A 15,378-nucleotide genomic window follows, 5' to 3' on the forward strand; every position below is an offset into this window, starting at 1 on the left:
GTCTCCTGGCAGCCCAACTAGCATGACCAATGATCAATGATGATGCCTAAGACATCTGGAGACTGCAGATGGGGTAAGCCTGCTTTAAACTAATGTTTTATTTCGAAGTATGCATAAGCCCACTGTTTACTTATACCCTGATGACCCTTTACAGTTTTTAACAATCTCCATTCCAGCAACTGCGAAAAGGAATGCAATTTGTTCTTTATAACACAAGATAATGGATTTGTTCCTGTACATGGAAACCAAAACTTGCACAAGGTTTTGCATAACATTAAAAATAATAACAAAGATTTTTCACAACCATCACCCAGGGATGCCAGTGGGGTTCATTCTCATTTCATCCTTTCCACTGTTTTGGAGGTAGGATATGCATCTTCACTAAGGATATAAATCTTCACTAAGGATAACTTGACTAAGAAGTTACCTAGGAAATTGTGCAATTCTGAAAAAATAGGAAAATATGTATACTAATATGTATCATAAATCCCTCATAACATACAATGGGAAGAGTCATGGATTGCACAATCTGAATTATGCTTTGGAAAATAATCTAGTAAAGCTATACTCTGAACTATCAGCTGGAATCCACTAGACATAAATTTGGTAAGGCTCCTTGAGGGTTCAATGTTTTGACCTCCTTCTCAGGGTTCCCCGGGGTATAGAGTTAAATTTCAGGGTGGGGGGTTCAGAAGCAAAAACATAATTTTATATATAACTTACCCAGGTTTGTAATGTTTAAACTACTTCTAGAATGTTATTCCAATCCCTATGTCTGTTCTAAAAGCATTTAGAAGAATATACATAGAAAGGCATGAGCCTTCAATATTTGATTTGGTTGAGGTAATTTAGGAAAAAATCGTCAGATTTGCAGATGACAACAAACTGAGTGGAAAAGTTAATACCCTAGAATACAGAAAAAAGATTCAAGATGATCCTGATAGGTCAGAACATTAGGCTGAAAACAAAATGAAATTCAACAGGGACAAATTCCAAGTTTTGCACCTAGGAAAAAGAAACCAAAGGCATCATTATAAGATGGGGAATACTTGGCTCAACAGTACTGCAGTTGAGAAAGATCTTGGAACTGTTGTCGCTTACAAGTTGAATATGAGGCAACAGTGTGATATAGCTGCAAAAAGGACAAATGCTATTTTAGGCTGCATCAATAGAAGCATCATTTCCAATTCCCATGAAGTACTAGTTCCCTTCTACTCATCCAGAGTACTGTGTTGAATTCTGCTTACCTGAGTTTAAGGAAGATGCAGGCAAACTGGAAAAAGTTCAGAGGAGGGCTACAAGAATGATCCAGGAACTGAAAGCAAAGCACTATGAATAGAGATGGAAAGAACTAGGATTTTTCATTTTGAGAAGAGAAGACTGAGGGGAATTATTATAGCAGTCTACAAGTACTTGAAAGGCTATCACAAAGATGAAGGGCAGGATCTCTTCTTGATCATCCCAGACTGCAGGACATGGAATAATTGGCTCAAATTCAGAAGCCAGATTCCAGCTAGCTATCAGGGGAAAAATCCTGACTTTTAGAGCAGTACAAGAATAGAACCAATTGCCTAGAGGAGTTGTGTGCTCTCCCATACTAGAGGCATTGAAGATGAAACTGGACAGCCATTTGAGAGGAATGATTTAACTGGAAGTCTTGTGCTGAGCAGAGTGTTGGACCCAATGGCCTTCTAGCCTCTTCCAACTCTAGTAATCCAGGATTATACGATTCTAACCTGTTCATTGATTGAGACAATCTAGGGAGAGCCTGCTCTATTAAGGGTGGCTACTACAGGCCAAATCTTTATTCGATCATCCGCAAGCAAGGTATGCCTTTTCTACATGTATTATTTGATATACCTCAAAATGCCTGTTGCTGAACACATATTTAGTCATTTAAGCATGGCTTTGTGATCTTACAGAATTAGCTATGCATATTTTTGATACCATTTTTAGCTAGTTTCAACATAAATTTGATAGAAAGAAAGGAGGTCAATTACTTACATACGGGATAGACCTTTCTTCATTGGTGGTTGCACCTTTGGAACTCTCTCCCCAAGAAGAAATGCATGGATTCATCAATGCTGACTTAAAACAAGCAAAAGAAAACTCACATTTAATCTAATCTTCATGCAGTACTTAAAAATAGTTAGCTCTTGCTGTTACCCTCTTGCTCTTTCTCTATGGGTGTATGAGTGTTTCAATATATAGAAATATAGAAACAGAGCGACTCAGAAGGGGTCTCCCGGGCCATCTAGTCTGACCTCCGGCACCAGCCGGCTTCGCTCACGACATGCCCACCATGTGCACGTCCAGCCGATCCTAGGCCGTGCTGGCCTCCTCCTCCTGTGGGTGATATACCTCCATGTCTCTGCAGCTGCTCCTCCCGTGGCCTCTCCCTCAACCCTCTGTCCAGAGGGGGGCTGCTCCAGGGGGGCCTGGAGAGCTCTCTCGGCCCTCAGGCACCTCACCTCCTCCTCTAGCAGGGTCACCATCTTGCACCGAGGGCAAGTGTAGCCCTGCCTCTCCTGAGGGAGAAGGGCAAACATGTTGCAGCTGTCGCAGCAGACAGCAACACCCGTGACTCCCACCAAGGCCATCTCCTGGTCTGCCATCGGTATCCCTTCCGAGACCTTTCCTTGGTCCCCTGCCTTGTTTATCCTGCAGTTCCTCTCTCTCGCCCAGTTCTCCCAGATGAAAACCTACTCACACACACACACAAGGATAAAATAAACTTAAATTTAAATTGGAGGAAAAACAAAGCAAAGCACAGCACAGCACAGCATTAAAAAAAAACCAAAGAAAGGAAAGGAGGAAGGGAAGGGAAGGGAAGGGAAGGGAAGGGAAGGGAAGGGAAGGGAAGGGAAGGGAAGGGAAGGGAAGGGGAAAAAAAACTTCTGTGTCCCAGGGAAGGGAGTCCCCGGACAGCCCGGTCTACCATTCACATCATAATACTGTACACTCATTTAAGCAAATAAATATTTAGTCACCCAGGCAGGATAAGGTAATCCCGGTCAACACACACATACCTATCCATGCAACAAGTGCTACGAAGAGATAACGTCATGCTAGGAGATGAGCAGACCGCCCCCCTCCCCAACTACAATGTGTACCAAGTGTGTTAAAAGCCAATAAACCTGTGCTAGGTTTAATGATAGTTAAACACACAGACTGGAATGGCTCCCATGGCCCTGCTTTGGCCTGCCGTCTGCACAGGATATGTGCAGAAGTATAAATTGCTTGAGAGGCCTGCTGCTTTAAAAAGTCATTAAATGGCATGTGGGGGACTATTGATGCAACATATTGCAAACACATTCCATAAGCATCTGGGGAATCAGATCAAGATGAACAAATAGGGAAGAGAGAATAGGAACTGTAAATTAATCAAGGATGAAGCTCTTTATTGCAAGTTAGTGTGTCCAAATACACCTATGTACTTGAATAATGGAGCTGGCGTTGTTTTGCTTTGGAAATATATAAGGGCAATCCTTTTTCGAGGACATGTTGAGGACATAGATACAGCATTATGGTACTTGAACAGGGGATGTCAGAAGGTAGAGCGGAGGGCAAATTTCTGGTGAGCAACTTATTGCCTGCTGGCTGGCTTGCAAAGGACCCTCCGTTAGATGTTAATAGGATTGGAAAAACCTGTCGGCATATTTGGGCTTTAAAAAAATTCAAAATCTGTCCTTCCAGAATATGAGGAGTCTCCACACTTCAGGTGCAGAACTTCTTTTAGTCCAAGGGCAAATTTCTCATTCAGAGTTCATAAGGTTACATTCCACTGATGGGTTAGGGTGAGGCCAAATTTGTTAAGTCTGTTTTAGCATGTATATTAAACAGATTTCTTACCTGTTCTTAGACTGCCGATGAAAGAGGCTAGAACCCAAAATACCAAAATCTGGATGGGAAAGAGCAGGGCCATATGAGAAACCACAGCTGAGAAGAACAGGAATCTATGTGGGCCTATTTGTGCTACGGGCCTGAGGAACTGTACCCTGGTCTGCCGAATATGGCAGGCAGTAAATCCAGATGATTTATTATGCTTCTGGGAGTCTGTCACCTGTGGCTGACAGATGCTTTTGACTTAGTAGACTGCAAGTTGTCTTGCCCTGAACTATAGTCCATTAAATAGGGCAATATTGTTTAATGACACGTTGTCGATGAATTCCATTACTTAGTGGTGCATATTTCCAAGTATTTATGCAACCTGAGATCTTCTACATCAGAGCATAGCTCAATATCATAATTCTGTTCTTATCTTTTCTCATTATGATTGACTGATGGAGAACTTGAAGATTGGCAAGAGATGCATGCAAGAAGAAAAGCCACTGGATAATTGTTCCCTGCAGAATAAAGCAGGCATAAATAAATGGTGTTCATATTCCAGGACAAGTTATCTGGAGCACACCATACATTGGCACTGTGTTTTTCCTGTGCTGAAAAGTATGGATAGCTGTTACAGCTGGATTTGGTGGAACCTCTAAAGAAGTTCTTGTCTTCTTCGGTATTTTGGATTCTAGTCTCTTTTGCCTTCTGTCTAAGAAGCACAGAGTTCCTTTTCCTCAGAGTTCCAGATACACCTGCCTGAAACAGTTAATCCAGTGCAGTATGCTACTCTGGATGAATCCACTTACTTTAGAAGAGTCCAGTCTCCGTAAGCCCACAAACTTCTGTTTTGGTTCTCTTCCTTATTTCACCTTAATTTGCACACAGAAAACTCCACAGTGGCACCCTGCAAAAGGTGCAACTGCTACATACTTGTACCCCTATTATATGAAAAATATCTGTGCAAGTTTCCCAGTTGCATTTGGCTAGACATGATCAAAAACACAAACCAGAACTGGGCATGAGATGAGTGCCAAGACGATGCTCAGAGAATCCTGGTGATCTCAGAGGAAATGTGCTCATCTACCCATCCACCCCTTTTCAGGGGCTGCCTAAGAGTTCTCGGTACTGATGGCAGTCCTGATCTGTTAGTTACCTAAGAGATTAATTTAGACTACTGAGGGTAGTTTTAAACTGGTTAGGTGTTTTACTTTTGGGGGGTATTGCAAATAAAGCAATAATTCCAAGCACTATCGAAAGGGGTGAAACAGTTTTCTGTTAAATCTCTTGCAACACCCCTAAAACACATCCCCTGATTCTTTTCTCCCCTGATGCAACTTCATTGGCCTAACCCATCACCCACCCCTTTACAGAGTCATCTCATTAGGACTACCAAATTCCCAACAGGTTCTCTTTGAAAAGTTTATCTGATAATATGTACCTTCTGTCAGCCAACAGAGCAAAGCATCTATCCCATAAATCCTTTTGGATTTTGCCATCTGGGAAGATTATTTCAAATAAAGGAGTGTAATCTCAGGAGACTAAATCCTGTAAGGTTATTTATTTCCTAGCATGATAACCCTCTGTGATCAAAATCTGGCTAAATTGCTATTTTCATCCCACTTTGGATGAACGATGATGGTATTAGAAAGTTCTGATTGCAAGGACTTTAAAAAGAGGACTGGAAGATATTTCAAATGCTCATACTGTGTGCCAGTGCCAACTATCTTGTGGACCAGTTGAACTGGCACTTTAAGGAGTATCTGGGAGGATATTCCGGAAGGTGGTCAGCTGAACTCCAACATGGCTGAGTCTCACCGGTCCTGCAGAAACAAAAGGAAAGTGTTGCACTCTTCTAGAATGAATGATCCTAATTTGATCTTTGAATTTGATACAGGAAAAAAACCTACTCCCCTACTCTTAGCACATGGGGAAGTAAGAAATGAACAATGAGACAAGGATTTGCAGCACAATCCTGTGCACATTCAGATAGGAAAAAAGAAAGGAAAAGAAAAACCTGTAACATGCCCCGGAGAGTTGCTGTAGGGAGTGGACCAGCCTCTTACACGTTGCAGGCCATTGGGTGGAAGTACTCCTTGGATCCAGAACAGGAAGAACAAAGTTCATTCAAAGCCGTCAATGCTCTTTCAACTGTACTTGGTGAAGTTTCTCAGGCTGAGCATAAGAATCAGCATGCTATGGAATGGGAGAAAGGCTTTTTGGGGTGAGAAGGGAAGCCTTTGCTATACCCAGTGAGAAGGTGTTGGGAGAAACAAGCTGCTCAGTGAGGGGTCCATTATCCTTTCAGTCCTGCTTTTCAACAGTGAGCACCCCCCTGAGGACAGAGCCAAAGGAAGAGTCCATGCGGAAGTTTCCAGGTCAGATGTCGCCCTTTCCATGAGCAGGGAATCTTCTTTTCTGCATTGGTGGGCAGCCACTTAGAGCACAAACTGTTCTGTTATCCTGGAGTGCCAGGATCTGGGCTGCATCGGTGGCCAGAACAAGGACACCCAACACCATATTCACAGGATTGGTCCCAGGTGCTACTGGAACAACATCTGGGACTCCTGGGGAAAGAGCTATATAGGGGCAAGCTCTTCCCCCAGAACTGGCCGCAGCCTCATAAATCCTTCCATTTGCTGGCATGCCCGCATCCTGCTCCTGGTTCTTGCCTTGCCGTGTTGCCTCAGCAACACACGGCTCACTGTTGCTGCCATGCATGCCTCTTGCTTGGCCTGTATTTGCCATGCTATTTGTGTCCTGCCAAGCCGCAGTACTGGGATACAAACTCCAAAATGACAGAATGATCTCACTTCAAATTCAAGGAAAACCATTCAACATCACAAAAGTCCAAGTCTATGCCCCAACCACTGGTGCTAAAGAGATTGAAGTTGACCAGTTCTGTGAAGGCCTACAACACCTTCTAGAATTAACACCAAAAATGATGTCTTTATCATCATGGGGGATTGGAGTGCTAAAGTAGGAAGCCAAAAGATAACTGGAATAACAGGCAAGTTTGGCCTTGGAGTACAAAATGAAGCAGGGCACAGGCTGGTAGAATTTTGTCAAGAGAATACGAGGCTCATAGCAAACACTCTTTTCGAACAACCCAAGACATGACTCTACACATGAACATCACCAGACGGTCAACACAGAAATCAGATTGACAATGTGCTCTGCAGCCAAAGATGGAGATGCTCTATACAGTCAGTAAAAACTAGACCAGGAGCTGACTGTGGCTCAGATCATGAGCTTCTGGTTGCTTAAATTGAAGAAAGTAGGGAAAAGCACCAGGCCACTCAGGTATGACCTAAATCATATTCCTGATGAATATATAGCAGAGGTAACAAATAGATTTAAGGAATTAGATCTGATCGACAGAGTGCCTGAAGAACTATGGATGGAGGTTCACAACATTGTACTAGAGGTAGCAACTGAAGCCATCCCAAAGAAAAAGAAATGCAAGAAAGAAAAATGGCTGTCTGAGGAAGCTTTACATATGGCAGAGGAAAGAAGTGAAGTGAAAGGCAACGGAGACAGGGAAAGATACACCGAATTGAATGCAGAATTCCTCAGTATCCCAGCTGAGCTATTCAAAATCTTTAAAAGACGATGCAGTAAAAGTGCTATACTCAATATGCCAGCAAATTTGGAAAACTCAACAGTGGCCGCAGGATTGGAAAAGGTCAGTTTACATTCCCATCCCAAAGAAGGGCAATGCCAAAGAATGTTCAAACTACCGCATCATTGCACTCATTCACATGCTAGCAAACCGATGCTAGGGAGTTCCAGAAAAACATCTACTTCTGCTTTATTGACTATGCTAAAGCCTTTGATTGTGTGGATCACAACAAATTGTGGCAAGTTCTTAAAGAGATGGGAGTCCCAGACCATCTTATTTGTCTCTTGAGAAACCTATACACAGGTCAGGAAGCAACAGTGAGAACTGGGCACGGAACCACTGATTGGTTCAAAATTGAGAAAGGAGTTTGGCAAGGATTTATACTGTCTCCCTGCCTATTTAACTTATATGCAGAGCACATCATGAGAAAGGCAGGCCTAGATGAATCACCAGTTGGAATTAAGATTGCTGGGAGAAATATCAACAACCTCAGATATGCAGATGATACCACTCTCATGGCAGAAAGTGAAGAGGAACTAAAGAGCCTCTTGATGCAGGTGAAGGAGGAGAGTGCAAAAGTTGGCCTGAAACTCAACATTAAGAAAACTAAGATCATGGCATCCAGTCCTCTCACTTCCTGGCAAATAGATGGGGAAGAAATGGAGGTAGTGACAGATTTTATTCTCCTGGGCTCCAAAATCACTGCAGATGGGGACTGCAGCCAAGAAATTAAAAGACACTTGCTCCTGGAGAGGAGAGCTATGGCAAATCTACACAGCATACTAAAAAGCAGAGACATCACCCTGCCAACAAAAGTGTGTATAGTCAAGGCTATGGTTTTCCCAGTTGCAATGTATGGCTGTGAAAGCTGGACCATAAGGAAGGCTGAGCACTGAAGGATTGAGGCCTTTGACTTGTGGTGCTGGAGGAGACTTCTGCGAGTCCCTAGGACTGCAATGCAATCAAACCGGTCAGTCCTAGAGGAGATCAACCCTGACTGCTCTTTAGAAGGCCGGATACTGAAGATGAAGCTCAAATACTTTGGCTACCTAATGAGAAGGAAGCCCTGGAGAAGAGCCTAATGCTGGGAACAATAGATGGCAAAAGAAGGGGACAGCAGAGGATGAGGAGGCTGAATGGAGTCACTGAAGCAGCTGATGTGAGCTTAAGTGGACTCCGGGAGATAGTGGAGGACAGGAAGGCCTGGAGGAATGTTGTCCATGGGCTCACGATGGGTCGGACACGACTTCAAGACTAACAACAACTAAGCCGTTTATCTTGCTTGCTGTGTTCCCTGCCCTCAAGTGCCTTCATCCTGCCTTGCTGGGTATCCCATCCAAGGTTTCTGTGCCTCTGTTTGTCCTCCTGGTTTTTGACTCTTGGCTTTTTCCTGACCACGTTCTTGCCCTGTCCTGATATTTGCATCTAGCTGCTGCCTCTGGCTGGCTTAGTTACTACAATGTGGCCTTTGCTATTGGACTTGCTTATGCATGGATTCTGTTTCACCTCAAGTTCTGTTGCCCTGGTCCTAGTGCCTGCCTTGTTTCTGGCTGCCCACCTCCCAGCCCTGGGCCCTTACATGGAGTCTCAATAAAAGAACTGCAATTTCAAGGGGCTGTTTTGAGTCCTGGAACTGGTGGGAAGGGGGCAGCCCCTGGCTGCTGCATTGCAGACCCGGTCTTCCTTTCAGCACCTTGCCACTGCTTGTCCCCACTCCACTTCATGCAACCTGATGACTGCCTTCCGCAAAAGCTATGGCAGTGCACCAGAGGCAGCGTGCGGATGTGTCTCATGGGCAGATCGATTCACGCACATGCACGTTCCCTGCTTGGCAGTCTGAATCCTGCAAAGGTCCCTTTTCTTTTATTTACATATGTATTTTATATTCTTTCTCTCTTTCTGGACACACACACACATCCTGCTAACCCTAACAACATCCCTAAGCAGTTATACATTGATTTTAATTTTGTAAATGGATGGAATGCCCAACTTCTATGTTGGAGAAACCATTATGAGAGATGGAAGAAGTTGATGCCACACCTTATATTCCTGTTGATTCCTATGGATTGGTTCACATGGAATCCATTCATTTGTTACATTATTGCTCTTTTTCTTCTACAAGCACTCAAGAAAGTTTTCAATTTTAAATGAATGGCTTACAGAGAGCAAAAGGAAGCAAGAAAGGAAAAATCAGCTGCCATACTCTTCCTACCACACTTTTCCTAATAAGGTGGAATCTGGTCACTGCAGGACATTCTGTTCTGAGACTGATAGAGTGAACTTTACTATCTCATCTCTTTCTCTGATGCAGCCAGATGGAACGACTGCTGAGAGAGGCCGTTCCATTGGCAAAGAAGAATAGCAACTTTCTAGTCATAAGAACAGTATAGCAACCTTGTTGATCTTCGTCCATTTGCAGCCAGAGTTAAAGATTAGAATCAGCACATTAAGAATTTACACCTCAACCCTTGTGCAAGTTTACACACCATGAGTCCTACTTTTTAAAACATAAACAAATGCATATGCAAGGATGCTGCAACCCACAACATGCCAATAAAGTCTCTAAGCAGCAGTTGCCACTGAGCCCATTTTGTAAATCCATCAGCTATGGAATTCTTCTCTTTCTCCCATTGCTTCTCCCAACCCCCAGACATGCCATCTCATTTTAAGCCTGCCTCTCAGAAGCAGTTTCACTGGGAATTCACAGGATGAAGGGAAGGTCAAATGGCTTTGGGGTAAACCCCTTCGAGCAAACACAGCATTTCTTTCTGTAATCCTGTTTTGAAAGGGGAAGATGCTCAAATGTTTTAGCTTTGTTTATTGCATGTAAACCCTTGCCTTGAAGACCTAGATTATGTGGTACCAATGCAGAATTTCTGTGTGGCTGCTCCATATTTCCAGGTGCATGTTTTTCCTCTTCGGTGGTGTGCAAAGTAGAACACATTTCAACTGCCTGCTTGTCCCTGTGTTAGTGGAACATAGTTGGGGTGGAGTGAATGAATCACCCATGAGTCTAAGAATTCTCCCAGATACTTCTTAAAGGCAGGGATGGGTAGAAACAGGAATTCTCAGGACCAGCTCAAGAGAACTGGCTGCCTGGACTGAAGCACAAGACAGATACCCTCATATTCCTGATTGGGCCACAAATGAATCTTACTTCAGCACTGAAATAGTGAGACAGGGTCCTCTGGCGCATGTGAGGGCAGAAGGCTAGCTAGGATTGCCAAGCAAACCAAAGTGCTGACCTCCAACATGTCCCTGCAGCCTCAACCATTAGTCATCTCATGTGGCATAAGGATAGAAATAGTCTCCTTCACAGCTGGCAAATTAAGTGAAATGAGGAAGGCAGAGTCATCTGTACAAGCCATGGCCCACTGGGAATATCTTCTGCAAAAGGTATTCCAACCAAAATGAATTAGATTCTTTTTTACACTTATTTTGATGGGATTCCAAGGCAGACATTCCATGCCAGTCAAACTTGACATTAGCCACAATTCAGGAAGAACATGTGTATTTATTTCTGGTCCAATCAATTTCTGCATATATTTACTGAACATATGGCTATCTATGCATATAAATATTTATCTTACATGATAATTACATTTAATGAACATACATATTTGATGAACATATTTTGCTAAGATGTTCGGATCTCTAAATGCATTTTCAAGTGTATGATCTTGAAATGAATTTTACTATCCGATGTGGATGTTTGGATCCATAATACTTTTTATTACTCTTATAATGATGAGATGAAAACAGGATTTCAGAATTTGGAGAATTGTATAATCTGAAAGATAACTACAATCAGAGGGAAGACATGTTCAAATGAGGATAACAGTAAGATAAAAGACCCTGCCTGGAAGTCCCTCAGTTCAGTTCATATGGAAATTTCCAAAGATCAGCTTTAAGCTTCCCTAGCCAGAATCAGTTTCCACAATGAGAGATGCAGAACAGAATATCACATCACGACCCTTATTTTGTTTATAGACTAATCCTGCTCTTGTTAATAGGATTAGCTTTTCAAAGGGGATGTGAAACACTTTATACTGCCTTCTCTTCCCAATAGCTGCACACCTGTACCTACTAAAGAGGAAATGTCAATGAAATACAATTACTTGGCTCCTCAAAAGCAGCCAAATCCTTTTATATTCCTGAGCTGACCAAGCAGCCAGAAGTGAGTGGGTAGAAAAGGAACAAGATTAATTCAACTCTTAATCATGAATATTTTGATTTATTTAGGTCCTTAAACATGGGCTTTGCTGCCAGGAGGCCTCCTTTGTCTGAAACTTTGGCTGCCAATGCTTTTATGACTTGATGGTCACTTGGCTAACTTTGGCAGAAGCCCCCTCTGAGACTACCCAAAGGACCAAAGTGGTCAAAAGACATGGTGTGGCCTCTTTTGTGGTATTGCTATTGCTGATAGTGATGCGTCCTTGTTCTCAGTGCTGATTGGAATATGGTTTGGTCCGGTGATTAGAGTGTTAGCCTGGTGTCATTACATATCTGGGTTCTAATCCCCACACAGCCAGGAGACTCACCTTGGGCCAGTCACTCACTATCAACTTAACCTACCTCACTGGATCGTTATTGTGAGGATAAATAAGCTGGGTAAGCCACTTTGGATCCCTCATGAGAGGATAAAAGGCAGGATATAAATGCAATGGAATAATGATAACTAGAATAACTTTGATTCTGAGACGCAATGCAGCTTACAACATTTTACAAACTACACAATCGAAACATTACTAGAAATTTACACATGTTTAAAATATCATTCAATTAGCTAAAAAAATAAAACAAGTACCAAGATTAAAATAGCAATATAAACAAGGAAACTAGTCCAACACAGTCTCACAAATGCAGGCTATTCCCAAGGACTGAAAGAGGAAGGAAGGAAGGAAGGAAGGAAGGAAGGAAGGAAGGAAGGAAGGAAGGAAAGAGACCTGCCTTAGCCTCTGAAAGCATAACAGAGAAGGGACCAATATTGCCTCCCTGGGGAGGAAAAGAATTGCAGAATCTTGGGACAGCCACTAAGACGGCTCTGTTTCCACCAACCATGACTGTGAAGAGGGTGTGGCTAAGAGAAGGTCCTCCGCAGGAGATCTGAGGCTGACAGGCTCATAGAGGAGAATGCAGTCTTTCAGGGCTGTATAGGACTTTGCAGGTCATCAGCAGCACTTTGAGTTCTGCTCAGAAACAGGCTGGTGGCCAGTTAAGCTGCTTCAGCAAAGCCTGTGCAGGCTCCCTGTAGACAGATGCACCAGTCAACGGCTTCACAGCCACCCTCTGAACAAGCCGGTGGTCCCAAGCAATCCTCAGAGGCAGTGCCATGCAGAGTGCACTACATAGACTGATCCAGTGGGATGCAACTAAAGCCCGTGGCACTGTGGCCAAATCCGACATCCTCAGGAATTGGTGCAGCTGCCACACTAGGTTTACCTGTGCCAATGAACTCCTGGCCATCATGAGAACCTGAGCATCTAGGCTCAAGTTGAATCCAGAAGTACAGCCCATTCAGCACAGGCTTAATTCATATTCCTTGCTCTGCCAACCAACTGACCAGGAAGACATCTGTCTATCTGGATTAAGCTTCAGTTTGCTTGCCCTCATCCAGTCCATTGCTGCTGGCAGAAACCGATTTACCACTGAAATGGCTTCCTTGGAATGAGATAGAAAGGAGACATGGAACTGGTATCATCAGCATGCTGGTGACATTGAATCTCTAAACTCAAGGCAACTCTCCAATCACTTCATATATATGGATTTTTGCCCCATACATATGCTAAATAGCATGAGAGGCTGGGATCAATGGTCAAGGAGGTGGACAGGAGTGCCCCAGCACCACCTGCTCAGTCTGCTCCTCCAGGAACAAATGGAGCCACTCTAGGACAGTGACTCCAATTCCTATCCTCACAAGGCAGCCAAGGAGGATACCATGGTCAATGGTGTCAATGGCATGTCGTGAGCGGAGCTGGCTGGTGCCGGAGGACAGACTAGATGGCCCGGGAGACCCCTTCTGACTCACTCTGTTTCTATGTTTCTGTGTATCAAAAGCTGCTGAGAGGTCCAGCAGAACCAACAGTAATACTCTCCCCCTGTCCAGTTACAGGCATAGGTCATCTGCCAAGATGACTGAATCTTAGTCCATAACCAGGTATGAAGCAGATTGAAATGGATCTAGATACCCCATTTCATCCAGGAAACTCTGAGTTAGGAGGCCACCACAGATTTTAATACCTTGCCCCAAAATGGAAAATTGGTAAGTAGTTAACTAATATAATGGGATTCAGGAAAAGCATGGAACTACCCACTGCTTCCTTCTGGCAAGCTGGCACCCTGCACCCAAGCTGGCACCCAACCAGCAAGACAGTAGCCACCCTACATTTCATCCAGATGCTCTTTGGAGCTGAGATAGGCAAGCCTACAGGAATGGACATGCTGAGAGGCAGATTCATGGGGTCTTTGGTCTCAGAATCTTCACCAGAGGACAATTTCTGCTCTTGGCCAAGCTCAGCTCTGACAAGCAGGGAAGAAATGGCTGCTGTTTTGGACTGGATAGAATGCCTTGATATTCTTGTGCAAAAATAAACAAACAATGACAGGTAGGAGGGTATGTATGCATACTGTCCTTCTCTCTAGGAAGGCAGATGATTCTGTGCCTACACAAGGAATTATGAATTGGAGTGACGGGAGTGCAGGGTGCTTGCATCAAGGCCAGAGCATGGATCAGGCCAGCTTTCTCCCAGATGTGTTGCACCACACTCCTATTATCCCCATACAATGAGGCTATGCTGACTGTAGATGATAGGGAATGTAGTCCAATAAATTGGGAGAGTGCCCAGTTGGGCAGCACTACATAACGGATGTATACCCAGTCCCAGGTAAGCACTCGTTCATTGAAGCTCCTCTTCTTTCCTCTCCTGCAAACCTGCAAACTTTTCACACATCAGTTCTGAAAAAGAATGAAAATGGTGACTCAAATTTGGTAGGCTTGCTGATTTGTCTCAAGCATAATTCTTCAAACCAATCAGGTCCCCACACCTCAAATGTTACTGTTGATACAATATTATTCACATGTGGATAATATAAGAATGATTGGCCATCCCAGTGAATTGCCTTTACAATGGTAAGAAAAATATAACTATTTTCACAATAACAGTAGAAAAACTCTAGACATCATTCTCTATGAATGTTAACATTCTGATATTCAATTATGCTAATTATGCGACAAAAGATGTTTGTATGCTATAAAATTATTCTAAAGAACAATAAAAGCATGAATCAATGTATCCTTAAAAATGTAAGAATTGCACAAGTTAAGCATGGCTTTCTAATAGAGGAAAACATATAGAAGAAAATACTGTGATGCTAAGAATAGCATCTTTTGTAAATAAGGTAAGAAAAGTAAAGGACAAAATTCAGTTGTTCATACAATATAATAATACTTTATTTGAATTCCATACTACAAGGGTAGGTGTACTTGCAGCCTATCCAGTCAGTCATTCTATAAGATCTGTCAGACACATGTGGGGCTCCAGAACCACTGGAACTCAGGTTTGCTCCCAGATTATTTTAAAGAAAGTAAGTGATGAAAATGACCCCTACCGGAGACCCATATGAGTTACTCCAGAATGACTAGACACTATCAGGAAGGCAGGCATCCAGTTTGACCTTGTATGAAACAGCATCCTAAATAATGCCATAATGTTGTTATTTTGTGCTGTAAAGTCATCCCTGACTTACAGTGACCCTATGATGAAAGGTTTCCAAAATGTTCTATTCATGAAAGCACTGCTCAGCTCTTGTCAACTCAAGGTTGTGGCTTCCTTTATGGAGTCCATCCATCTCATAATTGGTCTCCCTTTCTTCTGCCTCTGATTTTCCCTAACATGATTCCCTAATAGGATGGAACAAAATTCAAATGG

This window comes from Varanus komodoensis, unplaced genomic scaffold (genome assembly GCF_004798865.1).
Source record: "Varanus komodoensis strain SLA01 unplaced genomic scaffold, ASM479886v1 scaffold30, whole genome shotgun sequence".
Lineage (NCBI taxonomy): Eukaryota > Metazoa > Chordata > Lepidosauria > Squamata > Varanidae > Varanus > Varanus komodoensis.